This window comes from Arachis stenosperma, chromosome 10, assembly GCF_014773155.1.
Source record: "Arachis stenosperma cultivar V10309 chromosome 10, arast.V10309.gnm1.PFL2, whole genome shotgun sequence".
In the NCBI taxonomy this organism is placed as follows: Eukaryota; Viridiplantae; Streptophyta; class Magnoliopsida; order Fabales; family Fabaceae; genus Arachis; species Arachis stenosperma.
Window position 1 is genome coordinate 70,146,200 of NC_080386.1, and position 24,172 is coordinate 70,170,371.

General features: G+C 38.5%; 1 non-coding gene across 1 annotated transcript; it reads right to left on the minus strand.

Annotated features, from left to right (window-relative positions):
- Positions 1-23,919: 23,919 nt before the first annotated feature.
- LOC130959797 (small nucleolar RNA R71) lies at positions 23,920-24,028 on the minus strand. The gene has a single exon (XR_009078862.1). It is a non-coding gene; the product is annotated as a small nucleolar RNA R71 (small nucleolar RNA).
- Positions 24,029-24,172: the final 144 nt, after the last annotated feature.

A 24,172-nucleotide genomic window follows, 5' to 3' on the forward strand; every position in this document is an offset into this window, starting at 1 on the left:
GGTCCATTGGATGATCCAAAACAGCACCTAGCCATCTTTTTAAGGATATGTGACACAGTTAAAACAAATGGTGTACACCCAGACATCTATAAGTTGCTGCTGTTTCCATTTTTCTTGAGGGATAAGGCTACTCAATGGTTGAAAGTATTTCCCAAGGAAAGCATCAACAATTGGGAGGATATAGTGAGCAAATTCCTAGCCAAGTTTTACACATCTCAAAAGATCATTAGATTGAAGACAGAGGTGCAAACCTTCACCCAAATGGAAGGAGAATCACTTTATGAGGCTTGGGAGAGATACAAAGCCTTGATTAGGAAGTGTCCACCTGAGATGTTTAATGAATGGGACAGACTTCAAAATTTCTATGAGGGATTGACCTTAAAAGCTCAAGAAGCTTTGGATTATTCTGCTGGAGGATCAGTGCAACTCATGAATACAGCTGAGGAAGCTCAGAACCTTATAGACACTGTGGCAAATAATCAATACTTCTATGCTCATCAAAGGCAATGCTAACCAGCTCAAAGGAAGGGTGTCTTGGAGCTGGAAGGTGTGGATACCATTTTAGCTCAAAACAAAGTGATGCATCAACAAATCCAACAGCAAATGGAGATGATGGCCAAGAGGATTGATGGTCTTCAAGTAGCTGCAGTGAACACTACAAACCAACCATCATCTACATGCGGGCAAAATAAAGAGAGCTATGAAGAGCAACAGCTTGAGCAAGTCAAATATATGCACAATCAAGGTGTTGGACATAATGAATTCCATGGAAATACCTACAACTCATCCTGGAGGAACCATCCCAATTTGAGGTAGAGAGACAACCAAAACTAACAATTTTGACAGAGAAACTCAAACCAGAACAATTCTAGAAACACAAATCACCAAAACCAATACAGAAAACAATAAAATAACCAACCCTCATCCAACTACTATCCACTCAACAACCCGTCCACTAACCAAAATAACTATCATACACCCTCAACATCCCATAATCAACCACAACCACCCCAAGAAGCTCAAAGGATCTCCAACTTAGAGATGATGATGGAGAAGATTATGAAACAGCAAGAGTTAACCAGTAAGAACCATGAAGCTTCAATGAGGAATCTGAGAGAGCACCCAATGCATTACCAAGTGATACCATTCCCAATCCCAAAGAAGAATACAAAGCAATTCAATTAAGGAGTGGAAGAACCTTGGTAAATGACAGAGAAACTAACAAGAGGCCAGCTGAGAATCATGAGGCCAACAGTAAGGAAGAAGTGACACTTGAGAAGCAAGACCAAGAGAAGCTCAAGGAGAAAGAGGAACAACCATAAGCTTCAAAGAAGGGAAAGCAAGTCATGGAGGAGCAATCACAAGAACAGAGGAAGATGGTGAAGCCTTGCACCCCCCACTGCCATATCCTCGAAGATTTCAGAAGGAAATTAAAGACCAACACTTTCCCAAGTTCTTGGAAGTCTTTAAGAAGTTGGAAATCAATATTCCACTTGCAGAATCATTGGAGCAAATGCCCTTGTATGCAAAATTCCTAAAAGAGCTCATCAACAAAAAGAGAAGCTGGAATGAAAAGGAGACAGTGATCTTGACACAAGAATGTAGTGGATTGATCCAAGAAGGCCTTCCACCACAACTCAAGGACCCTGGGAGTTTTTTTTTGCCTTGTACCATTGGTAACATATCCATTGATAAGGCAATGTGTGATTTAGAATCTAGTATTAACCTGAGTGCCTTTATCTATGTTGAGAAGGCTCTTTATAGAAGAGGTGAAGCTTACACATATGTCATTAGAGCTAGTGGATAGATCACTGGTAATTCCCAAAGGGTGTGATTGAAAATCACTTAGTCAGAGTAGGGAAGTTCATATTTCTAGCAGATTTTGTAATCCTGTACTTAGGTGAAGAGGGGAGTGATTCTATAATATTGGGAATACATTTTTTAGCCACAGCAAGGGCCATCATTGATGTGGAACAAGGAGAAATGACTTTGAGGGTACATGATGAAAAGTTCACTCTAAATGTCTTTCAGGAAATAGAGCATACTGTTGAAGAGAAAAGCTGCATGAGGGTTAAAGAAGAAGACTTGCATTGGGAAGAAAAACCCAATGAAGCATTCATCAGTTCATCCCCAAAGAAAAAGACAAACAATGAAGAAGAGCAAAAAGGGAATGAAGATGCAAAGAATAAGAAGAGAAGGCATGAGAAGAGTGAGGAGTTGATCACTATGAAGGTAGACCCTGAGATACAGCCTACTATCAAGACAGAAGGGTCACCAAAGAAAGGAAAGAAGAACAAGAAAAGAGTTCTAAAAGGGTGGAAAAACAAAAGAATCCCAACTGAAAGGTTCTCAAAAGGAGACAAAGTGCAACTGATATACCAACAGTTGGAGATAGGCCCACAAACTGATGATTATTACACTGTCAATAAAATAGTCTTGTTGGAGCATATAGAGATTGATCATCAAGGCACAGGAAGAAGGCTCACAGTGAGAGGGGACAAGTTGAGGCACCATAATCATCAACCACCTTAACAAGGAACCAATGTCAAGCTAGTGACAATAAAAGAGTGCTCCATGGGAGGCAGCCCATGATTTAATATTCTTGCTTTTATTTTAATTTCAATAATTAATGGTTCTTCTAGCATAAATTTGAGCTCTCATGAGTAGATTTGATAACTGCACACATAATTCTGAAGCATATGTTTGATTCCTATGTTTGGTGTGCCTAAAGGCACTTTAAAATAGCTTTCAAGCATGATTAATCATAGAACCATTTTAGGATATATACTCATTCATTCTGTTTAAGTATATAGCCAAACATTAAGTTTGGTGTCTATATATGCTATGAATTTCAAGAAAATCACTTTTACTTAAAAGGCTCAGATTCATGAATAGATAAACCATACATTGCATCATTTTAGGAGTTTGTGGTAATATGGTAGAAAATAAAATAATCCTTATAATGAATATACTAATTATGATAGATATTCATTGAGTTTTATATGAATCACTTAGCAAAAAACAAGTTTGGTGTTCACCAAAATTTTGTTCAATTTCAAAGGGGCATAGTTGGTTATTCATAAATAAGGAACATATAGCAAAATTTTGTTTTTCTTTATTACTTGTCACTTGATAAATACTACCGTATTCAAATCTAAAGTTTAAGCTCACTATTGCCTTGATTCACGTGGATAGGAATGAAGAAGATTGAGAAGGAGACAAAAGAAGGCATGCATGTACGGTTGTCACAAGGAGTCACATGTGCTTAGGGAATTATGTTCTCTTGGAAGCAAAATTTGCATGGAATCAGCACCTAGGAGGCTGAACCACATGCCAAATGAAGGAGTGATCCTTGTCTTCAACCATCTCCACATGCACACCATCCATTTCATGGATCTTCAACAATGATTTTCTCAATCCTCACCCTTCATGGTGACATAACCGAATCCTCCAACCATTATTTTGTTTCAAGAATTCATGTCCCTTCTATAAATTAGCAGTAACACTCCTTAAGCCATATACCTTTCCTTTCTTCATATAAGTCCCCCACAAGATTTACATCGTTCTTCTCTCACCCAAAGAGACCACACAGCACCTTACCTCCCATTCCTTCCATCACAACCGTGCCTTAACCAAGGCCTATCTTCTCTTCTTCCTTCTTTCCTAATTCATGGCTTCATCAAGTTCCAAAAGAAGGAAAGGAAAGGAGCTAGCTGAAGCCGAACCACTAACCTATGATACCAAGAGATTTAAATCTCAATTTCATGAATCAAGATATCACAGGTTAATAGAGTCAAAACAAGTCATTCTAAAGATGGGCTTCAGATTGAAAGATGGAGAATACCCCATCATGAGAAGAATAACCGTGGAGAGGAGATGGGAACTTCTATGTGAACCTCTCACAAACATAAGTGCAACCATGATAAGGGAGTTTTATGCAAATGCTGTGAGGTCAAGCCGGACCAGCCCTCCCTACAAGAGCTATGTTAGGGGGGTTAAGGTAGATTTCAGCCTACCATCCATCATGAGAGTCTTACAGATAAGAGTGATACCGTATGGAAAACTCAGCTTTGATAAAAGACTGATAAGTGAGAATGATCCTCATGAGATACTAAATGGTTTATGCTTTGAAGGCAAAGATTGGGAAAGAGAATCAGAAGGAGAATCAAGCCACTTGAAAAGAATGGATCTCATACCTAAAGCCAAAGGCTGGTATGAGATAGTGAGAAGATCCATACTTCCTGACATACTGCATACTCAAAGGAGGAGAAGTCAATGTACCACAACTCAAAGCAGATAGAATTCAAGAAATGGCTGAGGATACTAACAAATCAAGCAGACTTGGTCACCCAAGTACCATCGTGAGGCTATGCAATAGAGCAGGAGTACTCTTTAAGGATGCAGATACAGATCGGGTAAAGGGAGGCAGAGGAATCACCAAGCAAAAGATGGATGGTATCACTAAAACCTAGGAGGAGAGAAGAGCTCAAGGAAGAAGAAGAAGACCACCAATGGAGGGAGAACAAGCTTCTGGTGCAATGGACTTAAGCCAAATGCAAAGAGCCATTGAAGAAATGTCTCAACAATATATGAGAGCACAGGAGCGATAACAAGAGCAATACTTAAAGCAACAAGAGCAATACTTGAAAGCCCATGAGCAACAGGAGCATTGGCAGTAGCAAATGATGGAGAAGTAAGAAAACTTCCAGCTCAAGATGTCGGATCAACAGAGAGAATTTCAAGCAAGAATTTTGGATGGGCAAAGGGAACAATCGGCACATTTTCAAGAATCATTTAATAGATTGTCCCTACAACAAGCCAAGCAAGGAGAGTACATCCAAAATCTTTACAAATGGAAGAACATATATCATACAATTAGAGAGCATAGGAATTTGGACAAGATGTAGTATGATATAGAAACTCAAGTAAAGTTAGACTATGTAGTCCATTGCATGCCAGCATTGAACCAACAGATCAAGCCATTTGAGCAATGCCAAGAATTGGTAGACCATCAGAGAGCAAAAGCCAAGAAATGGTAATAAGTCCAATCGTGATGTGATGAACGTTATTTTTATGTTGGTATAGAAATGGTAATAAGTCCAATCGTGAGTATAGTCTAACCAACACGCAAATTCCACATCAAATAATTCTACAATCTATAATCGAGAGTATTAGTCCCGAGTCGTCCTCCCTAGGAATTGCCTTAGAATGCACATTATTGATTAGGAAGTCTTTTGTGATTTGAGAGTTGGTATGAGAGTGTAGCCTATCAAAAGGTAAACAACAATCAATTAAGATAAAAGCCTTGGCCAAGGGTGTGCATTGGAAGTTCCATCATTATAGTTTCCTTTAATCGTGATAACAATTGAGTGTTGCTTCACTTAGTTAACCCCTAATTATGGAGAAAAGTCAAGTGAAAATAACTAACTTGAGTCACAAGTCCTAGCCTAACCCTTGGGAAGTCTAGCTTTAGTGCACTCCAAGCCAATTAGCTACTCTCAATTCCCAATCAACAATTGATATCCACTACTCAAGTGTCTCCAATAACTCAACCCCTAATCTAAGTAAGGAAATTCTACTTCATAGCTAGGGTTATCATTTCATCAAACATTTGGTGAGCATTCATAGAAGACATAATGAAATTGAGAGAAAGGAGTTGAATTCAAACAACAATCATCAAACAAGCAAATAATTACACTTGATGAACATGAAAATACCTCAATTCATTGATCCAAATCAAAACAACAAAGCATTCATAGATCTAGAGTGAATGAATCAAGAGAACACAAATTGAGAGTAGGAGAAAAGTAGATCTACAACTTGTATCAAAGCAAAAGTGAAATAGCAATTGATCACACCAAAAAATCAAAGGAGAATTGCAATGGAGAATGAAATCCTAGAGAGGGGTTAGAGCTTCTCTCTCTAGAAAAATGTAACTACCTAATGGAAAAAATCTAGAACATGTGTCTAATGAATGAATGGATCCCAAGTCCTTCAATCCTTGGTCTACTTAAGCTTCTCCCGCCAGAACTCTACCCCAAAATAGGGTTAGTAACTGCCTGAAATCGCTGGTCACGTTTTCTTCTTAAAAATTATACCCGCACAGTACGCGTACGCATCCCTGGGGCTTTAGCAATCTGCGCGCAGGCGTGAAGTATGCGGGCGCGTCCCTTGAGGTTCTGGCTCAGCCGCTAAATACGTCAGCTCTTGGCTTCGGCTCCTTCGTGCTGGTCACAACGATGCGTATCCGTGCGTACGCGCCAGGTGCGCATGCGCGTCCTTGCTCAAAATTTCAAAGATCCAATTTTCATTCTCCTTCCCCTAATGCATGCTTCCATCCTCTCCTCTAAGCCATCCTAGCCCTAAAATCTCTGAAATCACTTAACGCACGGATCACGGCATCAAATGGTAATAGAGGAAGATCAAAATATATCTAATTCAATGTAAAAAGAAGCATGTTTTCATCCATGAGGCAAAATTGGGAGAGGAACATAAAATCATGCATTTTTATATGAATAAGTGTGAAAGATCATTGATAAAACCCTCAAAATCTATACAAGATAAACGCTAAAAACGGGGTTTATCAACATGCAACAAGGATTGAAGGATGCTGGGCTCTGGGATCAGGTAGACCACATTTGGGATCGTAGGTGCCCTGTTGAAGAACCCGAAGAAATAAACAAGAAGCGGAAGAAGAAAGGAGAATCCAGCAAAGGACAGGAGCATAACAACTAGAGGTGTGGAGTCCCATTTATAGTCTTAATTAAATAAGGATGATGCATATCTGAAACATGATATGCCTCCAAGTATTTTATGTTCTGCACTTTCATGTCTTAGTAGATTTCTTATTAGGATCTGCATAATGCTTATTGTCATCACTCCTTTGCCTTAAATTCATGTCTTGTTTCCCTTTTTGCATCAATAAGAGAAAATGTATGAAATAGAAAGTGATTGTCCAATGTGATAGGAATTAGAATGAAGTTCAGTGGTGGTAATTGCTTGATTAGATGATAAGTTCAATAATAAAGGCTGCAAAATAGAATATCTCTTGTAGTGTGAACTTAGTTGCTGCTATGAAACCTTTTATTGATGAACATCTTTTCCAAATGAAGAAAAGTGAGAAAGAAAAGAAAAGAAAAGCCAAGAATTGGCAAAGAAACAAATAATAAGGCTAGACACTAATAGCTTGGACCTTAGGATATATGCATGTGGTGCTTCTTGTATTAGGATATGCTTGGACAATTAGGCTCTGAGGAGTCTTTTAAAACTTGGTAACTTAGATTAACTAATCTGGGATTACCAACCGAAAGTCCATTATCAAAAGTGACCTAGTTACAAAGCATTTAGTAACCCAAAGAGGTGCTGGGCATTAATGTTCCTAAGAAGATTTGTGAGCCAAGTGTGTGTAGTGAAAAAGTGTTGAGAAAAATTGAGCCAAAAGGCTGCTGCAACACTTGACACTGAGCAATCATTGAGAAATAAGCTTTCTATGAAAAATAAAGAAAGAAAAAGCTAACGGCAACTCTAGGGAATCTTAAAAGGGACATTTAATATCTATCAGCAAAGAATAAGTGAGCTGCATGTTGTCTGCATAAGACCCCATAGTCTAAATTCAATTACCTGCTAAATGAGGACATGTATGCTTCTCTGTTTGATTTCATTTCTTCTCATGTTTAGTGATTGCTTGGGGACAAGCAAGGTTTAAGTTTGGTGTTGTGATGACAAGTCATCTTATACTAGTTTCATAAGCATTTTTCATTAGTTTCATTAGGTTTTATTCACTTTCTTACACAATAAGTAAGTGATTGGAGTGAATTTTCATTATTATTTTGCATCAATCAAACATCATTTATTTTACACAAAATCATAGGTTTTATGCTAGAATTAATTGATTTCATGAATAATGTAAAGACCTTGTGAATTTGGTGAGACTTTGATTGCTTGTTTGGTTTCTTGTAGGTGAAGAAATGAAGAGAGAAATGGGATGCAATCAATAAAGCGTTGCGTTCAAAGAAGCAACGCCACATTCACTAGCAAACATGGAATAGCGTTCACTTTGGAAGTGAACGTGGCGTTCAGTTTGTGAACTTTTTCGTGTTTTTCAGCTTTGGAGGCAAGCCTCGTGCCACCCGTACAAGGTAGCGCTCAAATATTGAGCATAGCGCTCAACCAGGGAGCGCTAGGCAGCGCTCAAGAAAGGAACGGAGCGCTCAACAAAAGAGAGCGCTAGGCAGCGCTCTTATGCTCAACGTAGCGCTCGAAGAGAGAGCGCCCATAAGCAAATCGCACACAAGGGAAGCACGCCAAGGGAGTGCTCACAATTTGAGCGCAACGTTCACAAGAAGAACGCTAGGACGCACCAAATTGGCGCCCACAAGGAAGTGAACGCAGCGTTCACTAATTGAACTGAACGCTCCACTGGAGCTTCACAAAATGCACCCTGACCCATGCCAACAAGTGCCATTTTGGATCCATTTCTTTACAAACCAAAGGCCCATTCCAAAGTGCTTAATGATGGAAATAGAAATTGTATAAATAGGAGCAATTTTGATTTGAGACGAGACCTTGCCTTAGCTTACATTTTACTAAATTTTGAATTCTCTCTTATAATTTTTCATTTGGGGAATCAATATCTCTTTGTTCATTTTTCTTTTCTTCTGCAACTTTTAATTTTTGTTTTGGGTTTTGGAAATCGGATTGAAGAACTCCACTGAAATTCTTCATCTGAGGATCATCTAGGATCTAAATCTTCTTTTCTGATTTCATTTCTATTTCTTCTGGAAGTTCTTTTCTATTTTGGTCAAGAGAGTAACTGAGATCTAGATTTGCTTTCTGTTCTTATTACACTTCTTCAATTGTCAAATTCTCTTTTAAGATTTCATAATTGAGCTGAACTTCTAGCTGTTTTCAATTCTGTTTTGGTTCTTCTACAATTTCTCATCATCTGATTAACTGCAATTTACAATTCTAGTTCAATTTGAATCCCAATACCCAATTCCTTTTAATCTTCAAGCAATTTACATTTCCCAGCAATTTAGATTCAGCAATTTAAGTTTCAGTCATTTACCTTTCTTGCAGTTTAAGTTTCAGCTTGTTTTCTTTCTTGCACTTTAAATTTCTGCAATTTACTTCTTCTGCACTTTAAGATTCAGCCAATTTTCATTCTACACTTTAGTTTACTTGCAATTTCACTTCTGTTATTCTAAATCACTCAAATCATCAAATATTTGCTTAACTAAATTCATCACCTAAGTAAAGTTGCCCAATCCATCAATCCCTGTGGGATTGTGATAAACCACTATTTTATAGTTTATATTGTGTTTAATTGTGTGGTTTTGTCGTGATCCTTACCCAGTTATTCATCAATTTAGCATGCATTTAGATTTCCTTTCTGATTTTATTACATGTTTGAAAATTGCTTCCTAAAGACTTTGATTATTTAATTTCAATTCTCCTTTATTCCATTCGATGTCGTAATCTGTGTGTCGAGTGTTTCAGGCTTCATAGGGCATGAATGAGACGGAGATTGGAGAGGAAGCTAGCAAAAATGGAAGGAACACAAGAATTTGAGGAGATAACCAGCGAAAAGTGACGCGGTCGCATGGCTCACGCGACCGCAGGAAGGAGCGCAAATCGCAGTGACGCGGCCGCATGGCTTGTGCGGCCGCGCGGATTGAAAAGCACAAGCAACGTGGTAGCGTGGACGACGCGAACGCATGAAGAAGAAAAGCGCTAACGACGAGTCCGCATGGACGACGCGATCGCGTGACATGCACGATCTGCATAAACTATAGAATCTGAAACCAGCGACTTTGGCCCAGTTTTCGGCGCAGTTTTCGGCCCGGAACAACAGACTAGAGTCAGAGAATATGCAGAAACAAGAGACAATTCATTGAGTAGTTTTAGAGCTAGTTTTTTTTTTACTCTCTTAGGTTTTTCTCTCTAGTTTTTAGAATTTTAATTTTCAATTGGTCTTAGCATTGGAACATCAAGAAGAATCATTTCCTTATCAAGACTTCATCATTCTAGTTTGTTCTCTTAACTTGGTTTTATTCTTCCATGTTCTTTGTTATGTTCAATTTTGTCATTCAGATATTTTTATGATTAATTAATGCAAGGATTATTTCTTTTTAATTTAATTTCCATTCCAATAATCATGTCTTCTTTTAATTCCCTTTCATATGCCATGAATTTTTTATTTACAATGAGTGAGTAGTTTCATTACTTGATGGGGAGTTGATTAAAAGGAACTCTTGAGTTGGAAGGATTGGAAGAAAAATTTGTAATTAGGTTGAATGTTGGATTGCTATCCTGTCACCGACGCCAATCCCTTTGAACTAAGTGGATTGCAACTTGTGAACAGATCTGGCATTTCCACTTGTTTGACTTTCTCTTACCTAGTAAGGGATAACCAAACGGAACAACTATTAATTATAAATTAATCTTACAATCACACCATCAATGATAGAGATTCTAACCAATCAATTCCCAGTCAAGGCCTTTTATTTTTATTATTTAAATTTCCTCAAATTAAATCCCAATTTACTTAGCTCAACTCTTTTTGGAATATCTGATTAATAAAACAACACACTTTTCTGCAACTCGTTGGGAGACGACCTGGGACTTAAAACTCCCAGTAATTTTAATTTAAACTTTCAGTGACATATTTCTAAATTGATAGGCAGATTTTCGGTGAGTTAAGAACTATACTTACAATGTAAACATTTTAATAAATTTTTAATTCACCAGCTTCTGCATCTCCATCAATTTTTGGCGCCGTTGCCGGGGAGTTGAAATAGAGTGCTTATTTTATTAATTAGAATTTATTTATTTGCATTTTATTTAATTTTGCTACTATGAGCTGCGTATTTCTTCCGTCAAATGACACGTTCACCTCCTGATCCGCGCTTGCTAATATTCGATCCTGAAATTGAAAGAACAATTTCACGAATAACGCAAGAACAGCGTAGGTTAGTCCGCTCTGAGGGCGGATCTGAAAGTGAATCTGACGAAGAAACCAGCCCCCATTCTACTGATTCGGTTGTTTTACGTGCAGAAAACATGGCAGCTAGAAGAATTACCATTCAGGAGGAAGGAGCTCCTAATTTTACACTGCAATCGTTTCAAGCGCATCATCCAGCGGTAGCTATGGATTTTGAAATAAAGACCGCACTGCTAAATTTGATGCCGAAGTTTCATGGCCTACCTGCTCAAGAGCCTATCAAGCACTTGAGAGATTTCCAGGCAGCCTGTTCTACTGTCAGGCATGATGGCGCTGATGAAACTTCAATTCTGCTGAAAGCTTTTCCGTTCTCTCTTGAGGGAAAAGCAAGAGAGTGGTACTACACTCAACCTCTAGCAATCGTATCCAACTGGGATACACTCAGAAAGGAGTTCCTGGAGAAATTCTTCCCATCTGAAGTTACTGATAAACTGAGGAAGGATATCTCTACAATTGTTCAAGATGACAATGAAACTCTCTTTGAATACTGGGAACACTTCAATAATCTTCTAGAAGCATGCCCCCACCACATGATTGACAAGATCGTGCTACTCAGCTATGTCACACAAGGTATGAGGCCCCAAGATAAGACCACATTGGAAAGTGCCAGCAATGGGTCTATGAAGAAGTACAAGACCACTGATGAAGCTTGGCAATTGATCAGTGATTTAGCTGAATCTACTCGGAACCACAGACAGAAGCAAGGCCGTTCAAGGGCCATTGCAGAAGTATCTTCTGGCATAGAAACTGCTACTCTAAATCGAAGCATCTGTGAAATGACCAACCTGCTTAAGCAAATGCAGTTAAATCAACAAGCTCAGCAAACTCAACCGCAGCAAAACCAACAACTAGTCCCACAAAGAATTTGCGGAATTTGCGCTGATTACAGCCATTACACTGATGAATGCCCGCAGCTCAAACAAGAAGACAACATGGTGGCATCCACTCACAACTTCTATGACCGCCCCAACCAAGGGTATGATCAAAGTGGAAATAATAACCATGGATGGCAGGACAATTCAACCCAGGATTGGAGGGACAACAATAATAGGGGAGGCAGAGATAATCAGGGAAATCAGAGGTGGAATAATTACAACAACAGGCAGCAAAATCAACCTTACCGAGCACCTCACCTGAGGCAAAACCAAGGACCACAGAACAATCAGCAGCAAACCCCCCAAATTACTCATTCTTCTGTATCTTCTAATGAAGAATTATTACAAGCTTTTGAGAAAAGACAACTAGCCATGGAAAATACCATTATGAACAGTATTAACGCCAGTCTGAATGGTTTCACCTCTACTCTGTAAGCTTTTATGACACAACTTGGTTCAGCACAAAATTCCAATAACCAACCTTCAAGCACCACTGGAATCCCCTCTCAACCATTACCCAATCCAAAGGGAGGCATTAATGCCATCACCCTGAGGTTCGGAACCACACTGCAGGAGAGGAATCAGGAGGAACCAAGCTCACCAGAATACGCCTCAGCTGAAGAGGTGGTAGAAATCAAAGATGTTGAAGAGGAAGAGGATATACAGGACACAATTAAAGAAGAAATAGCTCAACCACAGGAAGAAGCACAAAAAGGTGCAGGCACCACAGAAAACACTACTCCCATTCCATTCCCACAACTTGCAAGGAAGCCTAGGAAGCAGCTGGAACCTGATCCTAAAATGGTAGAAATATTCAAAAAGGTTGAGGTAACTGTTCCCCTTTTTGATGTTATTCAGCAAGTACCTAAATATGCAAAGTTTCTAAAAGACTTATGTATCCATAAAGACAAAATTAATGAATTAGAAACTATTCCTTTAGGTAGTTCTATATCTGCTTTAATGGGAGGATTACCTGAAAAATGTAGTGATCCAGGTCCTTGCATAGTTAGTTATACTATTGGTGGTGTAGTAATTTATGATTGCATGTGTGATTTAGGAGCATGTGTTAGTATAATGCCTTTGTCTATATATGATGTTTTAAGGCTCCCTCCTTTAAAAAGGTCGGCAGCTCGTTTTGTGTTAGCAGATAAAAGCATTATTACAGTTGCTGGAGTTGCTGAAGATGTTTTGGTGAACATTAAAGGGCTCACATTTCCCACTGAGTTTTATATCTTGGAGATGCCCCATAATGACTCAGATAAGCCATCATCAATCCTACTTGGAAGACCATTCCTGAAGACATCAAAATTCAAATTAGATGCTTTTTCAGGACATACTCCTTTGAAATAGATGGCCGCATAGTAATCTTCAATCTGAATGGAGTCATTGACAACCCCCCAGAAGATCGTTCTATCTTCCAGTGTGATGTCATAGACGAAAGTGTGGCTGAAGTTCAAAAGGAAGAGTTTGATGAGAGGCATACTGGACAAGGTCCAAGTGTGGGGATCCTCTTAACTGACAATGAGGACACTTCACCATTTTCACAAGCCCAAGAAAACCCAGAGCCTGTCCACGATCAAAAGTTAGAATTGAAACCTCTCCCTCCACATCTCAAATATGCTTACCTTGAGGATGAGGAGAAGTTTCCGGTTATTATTGCAAGAGAACTGACTTCTCAACAAGAAGAACAGCTACTTGATGTGTTGAGGAAGCATAAGAAGGTAATTGGGTGGATTTTGGCAGACATAGTGGGAATCAACCCTCAGATATGCGAGCATAGAATATTTTTAGAAGAGGGAGCAAGACCTGTCCGTCAACCACAAAGAAGATTGAATCCTACCATCTTGGAAGTTGTCAAAAAGGAAGTGACCAGACTATTGGAGGCCGGTATCATATATCCCATTTCAGACAGGGAATGGGTGAGCCCAGTGCAAGTGGTGCCCAAGAAGTCCGGAGTCACTACAGTGAAAAATGAGCATGGAGAGCTCATAGCAACTAGAGTTCAGAATGCTTGGAGAGTCTGCATTGATTACAGGCGTCTCAACCAAGCTACTCGTAAGGATCACTATCCACTTCCATTCATTGATCAAATGCTGGATCGCTTGTCAGGTAAATCGCATTATTGCTTTTTAGATGGTTATACAGGTTATTTCCAGATTCATATAGCTCCTGAGGATCAGGAAAAGACTACTTTTACATGTCCTTTTGGGACCTATGCTTATAAGAGAATGCCCTTTGGCTTGTGCAATGCACCAGCTACTTTCCAAAGGTGCATGATGAGTCTTTTCTTTGATCTTATTGAGGACTGTATGGAAGTTTTTATGGACGATTTTAGCGTTTATGGTGATTCTTTTAACCTTTGCTTAGATGGATTATCTAGAGTATTAGATAGATGTATTAATACAAACCTTGTATTGAATTTCGAAAAATGCCAATTTATGGTAAAGCAAGGTATTGTATTAGGACATGTGGTATCTAATAATGGCATTTCTGTAGACCCAGCAAAGGTGAATGTTATTTCTAGTCTACCTTACCCCTCTTCTATGAGGGAAATCCGTTCATTCCTTGGCCATGCAGGTTTCTACAGGAGATTTATTAAGGATTTTAGTAAGGTGGCACTTCCCTTATCCAGATTACTACAAAAGGATATTGAGTTTGAGTTCAGTGAGGAGTGCAAACAAGCATTTGATAAGCTAAAGACTGCTCTAACTCAAGCTCCAATTGTGAGAGGACCCGATTGGAACCAGCCATTTGAAATCATGTGCGATGCTTCCAACCATGCAGTAGGAGCAGCGCTGGCTCAGCGTGAAGGTAAGAACCCTTTTGTTATTGCCTATGCGTCTAAGACTTTAGACACTACCCATTCCAATTATACTACTACTGAGAAAGAACTACTTGCTATTATTTTTGCTCTGGATAAATTCCGGGCTTATTTATTTGGTACTAGAGTAGTAGTGTATTCGGACCATGCAGCTCTAAAGTATCTATTGGCTAAAAAGGAATCCAAACCAAGACTTATACGTTGGATACTGCTGTTATAAGAATTTGATTTAGAAATCAAGGATAGGAGTGGTAATCAAAATTTAGTTGCAGACCACTTGAGTCGCCTTGAACATATTAAGGATGATTCTACTCCTATAGATGATAATTTTCCTTTTGACAACCTGCAAGCAGTATCTGAGGTAGTCCCTTGGTATGCACCTGTTGCTAATTATTTAGTTAGCCGCACATTTCCTCCACATTTTTCTAAACATCAAAGAGACAAGCTGAAAAGCGAGTCTAAATATTATATATGGGATGACCCATATTTATGGAGATGTGGTGCTGACCAGATAATTAGGCGTTGTGTACCTCAATCAGAATTCCAGTCCATTTTAGAGGCCTGTTACTCATCTGAAGGTGGAGGACATTTTGGCCCTCAACGAACAGCTAGAAAGATCTTAGACTGTGGATTCTGGTGGCCTACTCTTTTTAGAGATGCTGCTGAATTTTGTAAATCTTGTCACCCATGCCAGAAATTTGGTAACATATCCAAGAGGGATGAGATGCCTCAACAATATATGCTCTTCTGTGAAATTTTTTATGTTTGGGGCATTGACTTCATGGGTCCATTTCCAAATTCTAGTGGATATTTTTATATATTGTTAGCTGTAGATTATGTTTCTAAATGGGTGGAAGCAATTCCTACCCGCACTGATGATGCTAACACTGTTGTTTCCTTTGTGAGAAACCATATTATATGCCGCTTTGGATCACCACGAGCGATCGTGAGCGATCAAGGCACCCATTTTTGTAACAGGAGACTAACAGGATTGATCAAGAAGCATGGGATAATCCATAAAGTTGCAATAGCTTACCATCCCCAAACTAATGGGCAAGCCGAGGTGTCAAACAGAGAAATTAAACGTATCTTGCAAAAGATAGTAAAGCCTCACAGAAAAGACTGGAGCACCAGACTACAAGATGCACTGTGGGCATATAGAACAGCATACAAGACACCCATTGGGATGAGTCCCTTCCGCTTAGTTTATGGAAAAGCTTGTCATCTCCCAGTTGAAATCGAACACAGAGCCTTCTGGGCAGTCAAAGAGTGCAACATGGGGATTGAGGATGCTGGAGCTGAAAGAAAGTTACAACTACAGGAACTGGAGAACCTTCGCCTAGAAGCTTATGAGAACTCCAGAATATACAAGAAAAAGATGAAAGCTGTGCACGATCAAAACATCAAGAAGAGAGAGTTCCAACCTGGAGATTTTGTTCTCCTTTACAAATCTCGACTGAGGCTCATGCCCGGTAAGTTGAGATCAAAATGGGAAGGTCCATACAGAATAGAGAAAGCTGAACCGTACGGAGTTTATCACCTAAGCCATTCTTCCAGTTCTGAACTTATTAAGGTTAATGGACACCGCCTGAAGCTATACCATGGTGAGAAGGTGCAGAAGAGCAAGGAGCTTGAGATCTTCCGCATGGAAGATCCCTACATAGCAATAGATTGAGCTAGTGGAGCGTCCAACTTACGGACTTAAAGCAAAGTGCTTGGTGGGAGACAACCCACCGTGGTATGATCGTTCTTTTCTTCACTTTTAGTTTTCCTTCTTTAAATAGCTCTTCTCTTTATTAATGCTTTTGTGTTCTTCCAATTACATGTCTTTATCTTTCTTAAAAAAAAATTAAAAATTATTTTTCGCCGTGCAACGTGATCGCACAAACGACGCGTCCGCATGGTAGGGGAAGTGAAGAAAAATAAAATGAACAGAAAGTTACGCAGGAGCAGTGCTGGAATCGTGCCAAAGGCACAATTTACTCCACGCGGCCGCGTCGCTGACGCGACCGCGTCGCTGACGCGACCGCGTCGCTTGGAAATCGTGGCCTCCCACGCGACCGCGTGCTCCACGCGGCCGCGTGCCCTACATTTTCGACGTAAAAGGGTGCACAATGCTATATTGTGCGAGAGTGGTGCTGGATTGGTGCTGGAAGCACAATCCTTGTCACGCGACCGCGTTGCCGACGCGGCCGCGTCACATACTTTCTGATGCACAGTCACGCGATCGCTTGACCAACGCGATCGCATGACCTTAATTTGGCAATTGAATTATATTGAACAGAGAGTTGTGCTGGAGCGAGGCTGCACTCGCGCCAGCAGCACAACGTAGGTCACGCGACCGCGTGATCGACGCGATCGCATCCCCCTTCCTGGCGCACATCTACGCGAACGCGTGCCGTCCGCGGCCGCGTCGTATGCGCCGCACAGCTCAACCCAGTAAGCCACATTATCTTATCTTTTTCTCCTCCAAACCCTACTTTTTCTTTTCCCCCCTTCTTCCTTCTTTCTCCCTTTCCCCTTCTACCTCACCTTTCACTCTCTTTCTCTCTCACCACCATTAACAAGGTTTTACCTTCTTCTTCCTTTTTCTTTTTTCTATCATTCTTATTATATTATTTATATATATTATTATTTTCTTTTTCTTTTCTTTTTCTTTTCAAATCTTTATTTCTCTTTCTTCTTCTTTTTCCTTTTTACATGGTGTTAGAAACCTTTTGAGTCATCATTCCTCATTATATGCTTGTGGATTATTGCAAATTGTTTGACAATTATTTTTTCTCTTATTTAAGGGATTGCATGCATGTTCAATTTCACACTTTTTATATCTTGTTTACCATGCATGACATGTGTTTGTGAAAAAGCCCATATAGCACCATGCACTTTTCTACATTACTTTACTCTACTCTGCAATGCTTGCTTTTAACAAATTCCCTTTCATATTTTATTAATTCAATTTAATTGTCAATACAAACGTGATAGTTGGTTTGTTACAAATGGTAACCTAACTTGGACATTGAATGTTTGATATATGCTACTCATGCCCTTGCCTGCATGCCAATAACCTCTTGCATTCCATTGTCCTCCATGCACTTGCTATATTTCCTTTGATGAGCTTTTCACATGTAATCCGGACCATGTGTTCATGCCATTTATCTTTATTGTGCATTGACTATCACTTACAATACCCTCTTCCTTGCTCTATCTCTTTGAATTCAATTTCCTTTCTCTTCCCTTCTTTCAGGATGGCCACCAAGAAAGGAAAAGAGAAAGCTACTTCCAAACCACCAGCAAGAAGAGGAACTAAAAGAGCATTAGTGGCAGAGCCTTCTTCAACCGCAGTCAAGCCCTCAACAAAAAGAATTAAGAGGATAATAAAGGTTGACGACAAAGAGAAAGCCTTTCCAGCAAAGGACACCGCGCGATTTCCCAATCGCTACTGTGAGCAGATGTTCCCTATCCTAGCAGAAAGGAACTATAACAACGAATACCTTCTCATCCTCCCACCCAATATTGCCACCTTTGTTGAGCCACAAATTGAGCGAAGATAATGGGGTTTTCTGCGGAGACAGCCAAGGCAGGTCAATCTTTCTTGGGTAGTTGAGTTCTACTCCAACTTCTACACACCAACCCTGTAGTCTGTTTATGTCCGGTAGAAGCAAGTCCCCATTACAGAAGAGGCCATTCAGCAAGTTCTGAGTCTTCCCCCTATTCCAGCAGGAATGGACGCTTTTCAAGAAGCCACCCTTCAGCGCCAGCGATACCAATTTGACTGGGACTCCGTTCTCAGAGTCATTGCTTTACTTGGCAGCCGTTGGATCTATGGATACCACCGCAACCGCCCTAAGGGAAAATTGGCTTCCGCACTTACTTTGGAGGCTCGCGTATGGGCACAGATCATGTCCCATTACGTCTTCCCGAGCACTCATGAGTCCTCCTTCACTGCGGACATGGCTGTTCTACTATGGTGCATCCTTACAGACCAACCTCTGGATCTTTCAAGACACATCCGGCATGCTATGGAGCATGTACAAATCACGGGCAACTTACCTTTCCCCACCTTGGTCTCAACTCTTGTCTCACCAGCCGGAGTCTCCTGCAGAGCTGGGGACACCAAAGCCATGCTTCCAAGGGATGATCAATATGTCCCTAACGGGAAATACCTCAGACTTTCAGCAGCCACTACAAGCCAGCCTCCTGAGCCGGTTGAAGATATTCCTTCTTCAATACCACAAGCATCTACCACTGAGAAATTGCTCCAGCAGATACTTGAAAAGTTGGATCGGCATGAACAGAAAGCAAAGATGAGAGAGCGCCGTAACGAGCGCCGATTCAAACACCTCAAGGAGCTACTCAAGGGACGCTACAGAGACTCAGACACCCTGGACTCCACTTCTTTTACCAGCACCGGGAGCCATGATGATCCCGACTGTGGAGATACTGCTACCAGCCCACCCCTGTTCCTGACAGACGGCACCAAGGACGGTGCAAAGCCTTAAGTGTGGGGAGGTCGGTCAGTACCTGACTTCCGGAGGTAAATTCTCTTCTCTGACACCAATAATTAGGATATTTTAGTTAGATTTTACTTTCTTTTATAGAATAGAATAAATTGCATAGGTTAGGATAGTTGCATGCATGTTCTACTTGATTGAAAAGACAATAAGTTTCTTTTAAAAATCTATCTTTGGAACAAAATTTCACTAATTTTTCAAAATTTTCATGATAAATCTGCTTGAGTTGTACTTGGAACATGATGTTTGAGCTAAAGAACACACAACCTGTGAAAGATTTGAGCCTTTATGTATGGTTACATTATTTAACCATAATTATTTTATTCTTGTGTGTTTATTTCTCTATGATTGTAATCTATATTTTATTTTATCTTATATGTCCAATATTTATTATATTTACATGCTTGCACATGATTGAGGCCATTATTTGTTTATTAAAATCACTTATCCAAATCAAGCCTACCCTTTTCAATTACCCTTGTTAACCACTTTGAGCTTTTAAAACCCCATTTGTTCTATATTTTACCACATTACCAACCTTAAGCTGAAAAACAAATTGCATATCGCAAATTGAATCTTTGGTTAGCTTAAGATAGAATTGTGTGTGCTAGTTAAGTATGGGAAATTATGGGAACAAAAGTTGTTAAGGGAATGTGTCATGAAAATTTAAAGGAAATTTGGATACCCACTCATGTAAAAATATAAGAATGAAAAATCTATGTGCATTGATAAGCTTTATTTATTAAAAAAAAATTTCAATCAATAAATAAGGGGACAAAATTACCCCAATGTTAAATTCAGGATCCAAAGATCAATGCACATATGATAGAATTAAAATACAAGATTAAAACATGAGTATGGGTTGAAAAAGGGAATCATGGGTAGCTAGGCATGAATTTAAAAGTACATAGAATATATGTACATTAGGTGAGAGCTTAGGTTAATTAAAGATTCAATTTATAAAGCTCACTTAGCCATATATATATCCTTACCTGCACCTTGGCCCCATTACAACCCTGGAAAGACCTCATGATGTTTGCATTGGTATATTAACTGTTGTTGATTGGTTAGGAGAAAAACAAAAGTTAGAAAGCATGACTAGAGAAGAATAGAGTGATTACCCTATACACTAGAGATTAGAGCATACATACTTTATCAGTGAGGATTCAATGCTTGAATTTTCATGTTTCCGGCCTTCATAAGCTATCTTCTTGCACTTTTATCGGTTTTATTATATGATGATAGAATTAGTGGAATTTGATTTGTAATTGTTTGAAGAGCTTATTTACTTTTGATCAAGTGGACAATAATCATATAGTTGCATTTATTTATATATGTAGGATTGCATTGCATTTCATGAGTTGCTGCATGTTCATACTTATTTCCTTGTCTCCTTCAATTTAGCATGAGGACATGCTAATGTTTAAGTGTGGGGAGGTTGATAAACCACTATTTTATAGTTTATATTGTGTTTAATTGTGTGGTTTTGTCGTGATCCTTACCCACTTATTCATCAATTTAGCATGCATTTAGATTTCCTTCCTGATTTTATTACATGTTTGAAAATTGCTTCCTAAAGACTTTAATTATTTAATTTCAATTCTCCTTTATTCCATTCGATGCCGTAATCTGTGTGTCGAGTGTTTCAGGCTTCATAGGGCATGAATGAGACGGAGATTGGAGAGGAAGCTAGCAAAAATGGAAGGAACACAAGAATTTGAGGAGATAACCAGCGAAAAGTGACGCGGTCGCATGGCTCACGCAACCGCGCGAAGGAGCGCAAATCGCAGTGACGCGGCTGCATGGCTTGCGCGGCCGCGCGGATTGAAAAGCACAAGCAACGCGGTAGCGTGGACGACACGAACGCGTGAAGAGGAAAAGCGCCAGCGACGCGTCCGCATGGACGACGCGATCACGTGACATGCGCGATCTGCATAAACTACAGAATCTGAAACCAGCGACTTTGGCCCAGTTTTCGGCCCAGTTTTCGGCCCGGAACAGCAGACTAGAGTCAGAGAATATGCAGAAACAAGAGACAATTCATTGAGTAGTTTTAGACCTAGTTTTTTTTTTTTTACTCTCTTAGGTTTTTCTCTCTTGTTTTTAGAATTTTAATTTTCAATTGGTCTTAGCATTGGAACATCAAGAAGAATCATTTCCTTATCAAGACTTCATCATTCTAGTTTGTTCTCTTAACTTGGTTTTATTCTTCCATGTTCTTTGTTATGTTCAATTTTGTCATTCAGATATTTTTATGATTAATTAATGCAAGGATTATTTCTTTTCAATTTAATTTTCATTCCAATAATCATGTCTTCTTTTAATTCCCTTTCATATGCCATGAATTTTTTATTTACAATGAGTGAGTAGTTTCATTACTTGATGGGGAGTTGATTAAAAGGAACTCTTGAGTTGGAAGGATTGGAAGAAAAATTTGTAATTGGGTTGAATGTTGGATTGCTATCCTGTCACCGACGCCAATCCCTTTGAACTAAGTGGATTGCAACTTGTGAACAGATCTGACATTTCCACTTGTTTGACTTTCTCTTACCTAGTAAGGGATAACCAAACGGAACAACTATTAATTATAAATTAATCTTACAATCACACCATCAATGATAGAGATTCTAACCAATCAATTCCCAGTCAAGGCCTTTTATTTTTATTATTTAAATTTCCTCAAATTAAATCCCAATTTACTTAGCTCAACTCTTTTTGGAATATCTGATTAATAAAACAACACACTTTTCTGCAACTCCTTGGGAGACGACCTGGGACTTAAAACTCCCAGTAATTTTAATTTAAACTTTTAGTGACATATTTCTAAATTGATAGGCAGATTTTCGGTGAGTTAAGAACTATACTTGCAACGTAAACATTTTAATAAATTTTTAATTCACCAGCTTCTGCATCTCCATCAGATTGACCTCACTCTTGTGAGTTATTACTACTTGATGCGACCTGGTACACTTGCTGGTGAATTCGTGTGGAATTGTTTTTCCTTCGTCACTCCTATTTTTCATTTCCAAAAATTTTAAAACTTTTTCAAAAACCTTTTTCAAGTAGTTTATTTTCAAGCATCCTTAGCTTTCTGTTTGAGTCTTAGTGTTTGTTCTTGGTTTAATTTTTGTTCCCTTCAAGTCTTTCCTTTTAAAAATTTTCAAAAATAGTCTTCTTGTTTGAAGCTCGTTTTAATCTTTAAGTTTGGTGTTTTTGTGTGTTTTTCTTTGCATTTTTCAAAAATTTATGTTTGGTTTTCTAAAAATTTTAATTTTGGTGTTCTTTATGTGTTCTTGTGTTCTTTATGTTCTTTGAGTATTGTTCTTTGTGTTCTTAGTCTTCTTTGTGTTTCGATCATAAAATTTTTAAGTTTGGTGTTCCTTTGTGTTTTCCTCCAAAATTTTCGAAAATAAGGAGCATTAGATGTAAAAATTTTAAGTCTTATGTCTTTTACATGTTTTTCTCTTTCATCATTAATTTCAAAAATAAAAAAAATTATATTTTCTATTTTTATTTTTTACTAAATTTTCGAAAATTTTAAAATAAAATTCAGATTTTATTTTCAAAATTTTATCTTATCTTATCTTAGTTGTCAAGTTTTCAAAAATCAAATCTTTTCAAAAATAAAAATCATATCTTTTTCAAAATTCTATCTTATCTTTTTCAATTTTAAAATTTAAGAATTCAAATTTCTATTTTTAAAATTAAATCTTTTTCAAAATCAAATTTCAAAATTTTCTCTTTCTCAAATCTTTTTTATTTCTTATCTTATCTTTTCTAACTTCAAGTTTTAAAATTAACTCTTTTTCAAATATTTTTAATTTTTTAGCTTATCTTTTCTCATCTTATTTTAAATTCAAATCTTTTCTTAATTAATGAACTATCTTCTCTCTCTTCTTTTTTCAAAACTTCCTAACTAATTCTTCTCTCTCTTCTATTTTCGAAAATTTACTAACTAATTTTCAATTCTTTTTAAATTATTAACTTTATTTTGGAAAACTAATTAATGAATAAAATAAAAATAAAAATATTTTAATCCTTGTTTATCTTTTCTATTTTTACTTCTTGTCCTGTTCACTTCCCTTTATTCGAACTCTACTTGTCTCCCATCTTCCATCTTCACTTTTCTATCTTCTTCTTCTCTCTTCACATCTAACTGGAAACTCTTTGGTCCAAGTAACACAAAAAAGCTTTCTTTTCTTCCCTTCTATTCTCTTTTCTTAACCTGAAAAGACTTTAAGGAGGAGCTTACAACAAGTTAAAGCACAACACTTCAGAAGAAACCTTTTCAGAAAGTTTTGAACAATAAACATAGGACATGGCCGAACCTCAAGAAGAACCAAGAGAGGTCCTTGGTGACTTTACCATGCCTACCTTTGACTTTTATGGCAGTGGCATCTCTGTACCTGCCATTGGAGCTAACAATTTGAGCTTAAACCTCAGTTAGTCTCTCTTCTGCAGTAGAACTGCAAATTCCATGGACTTTTACTGAAAAATCCTCATCAATTCTTAGCGGAATTCTTACAGATCCGTGATATTGTAAAGACTAATGGAGTAGATCCTGAAGTCTACAAGCTTATGCTCTTTCTCTTTGCTGTAAGAGACAGAGCTAACTTGTGGTTGGATTCCCAACCTAGAGAGAGTCTTGACTCTTGGGAAAAGATGGTTAATGCTTTTCTAGCTAAATTCTTTCCCCCTCAAAAGATGAGTAAAATTAGAATGAAAGTTCAAACCTTCAAACAAAGAGAAGGTGAATCCCTCTGTGAAGCTTGGGAAAGATACAAACAATTGATCAAAAGATGTCCCCCTGACATGCTTTAAAAATGGTCCATCATAGGGGTGTTCTATGATGGCCTATCTAAAACATCCAAGATATAATTGGATAGCTTTGTAAGTAGATCTCTTCACTTGAAGAAAACGCCTACAGAAGTAAGAGAACTCATTGAGATGGTTGCAAATAACC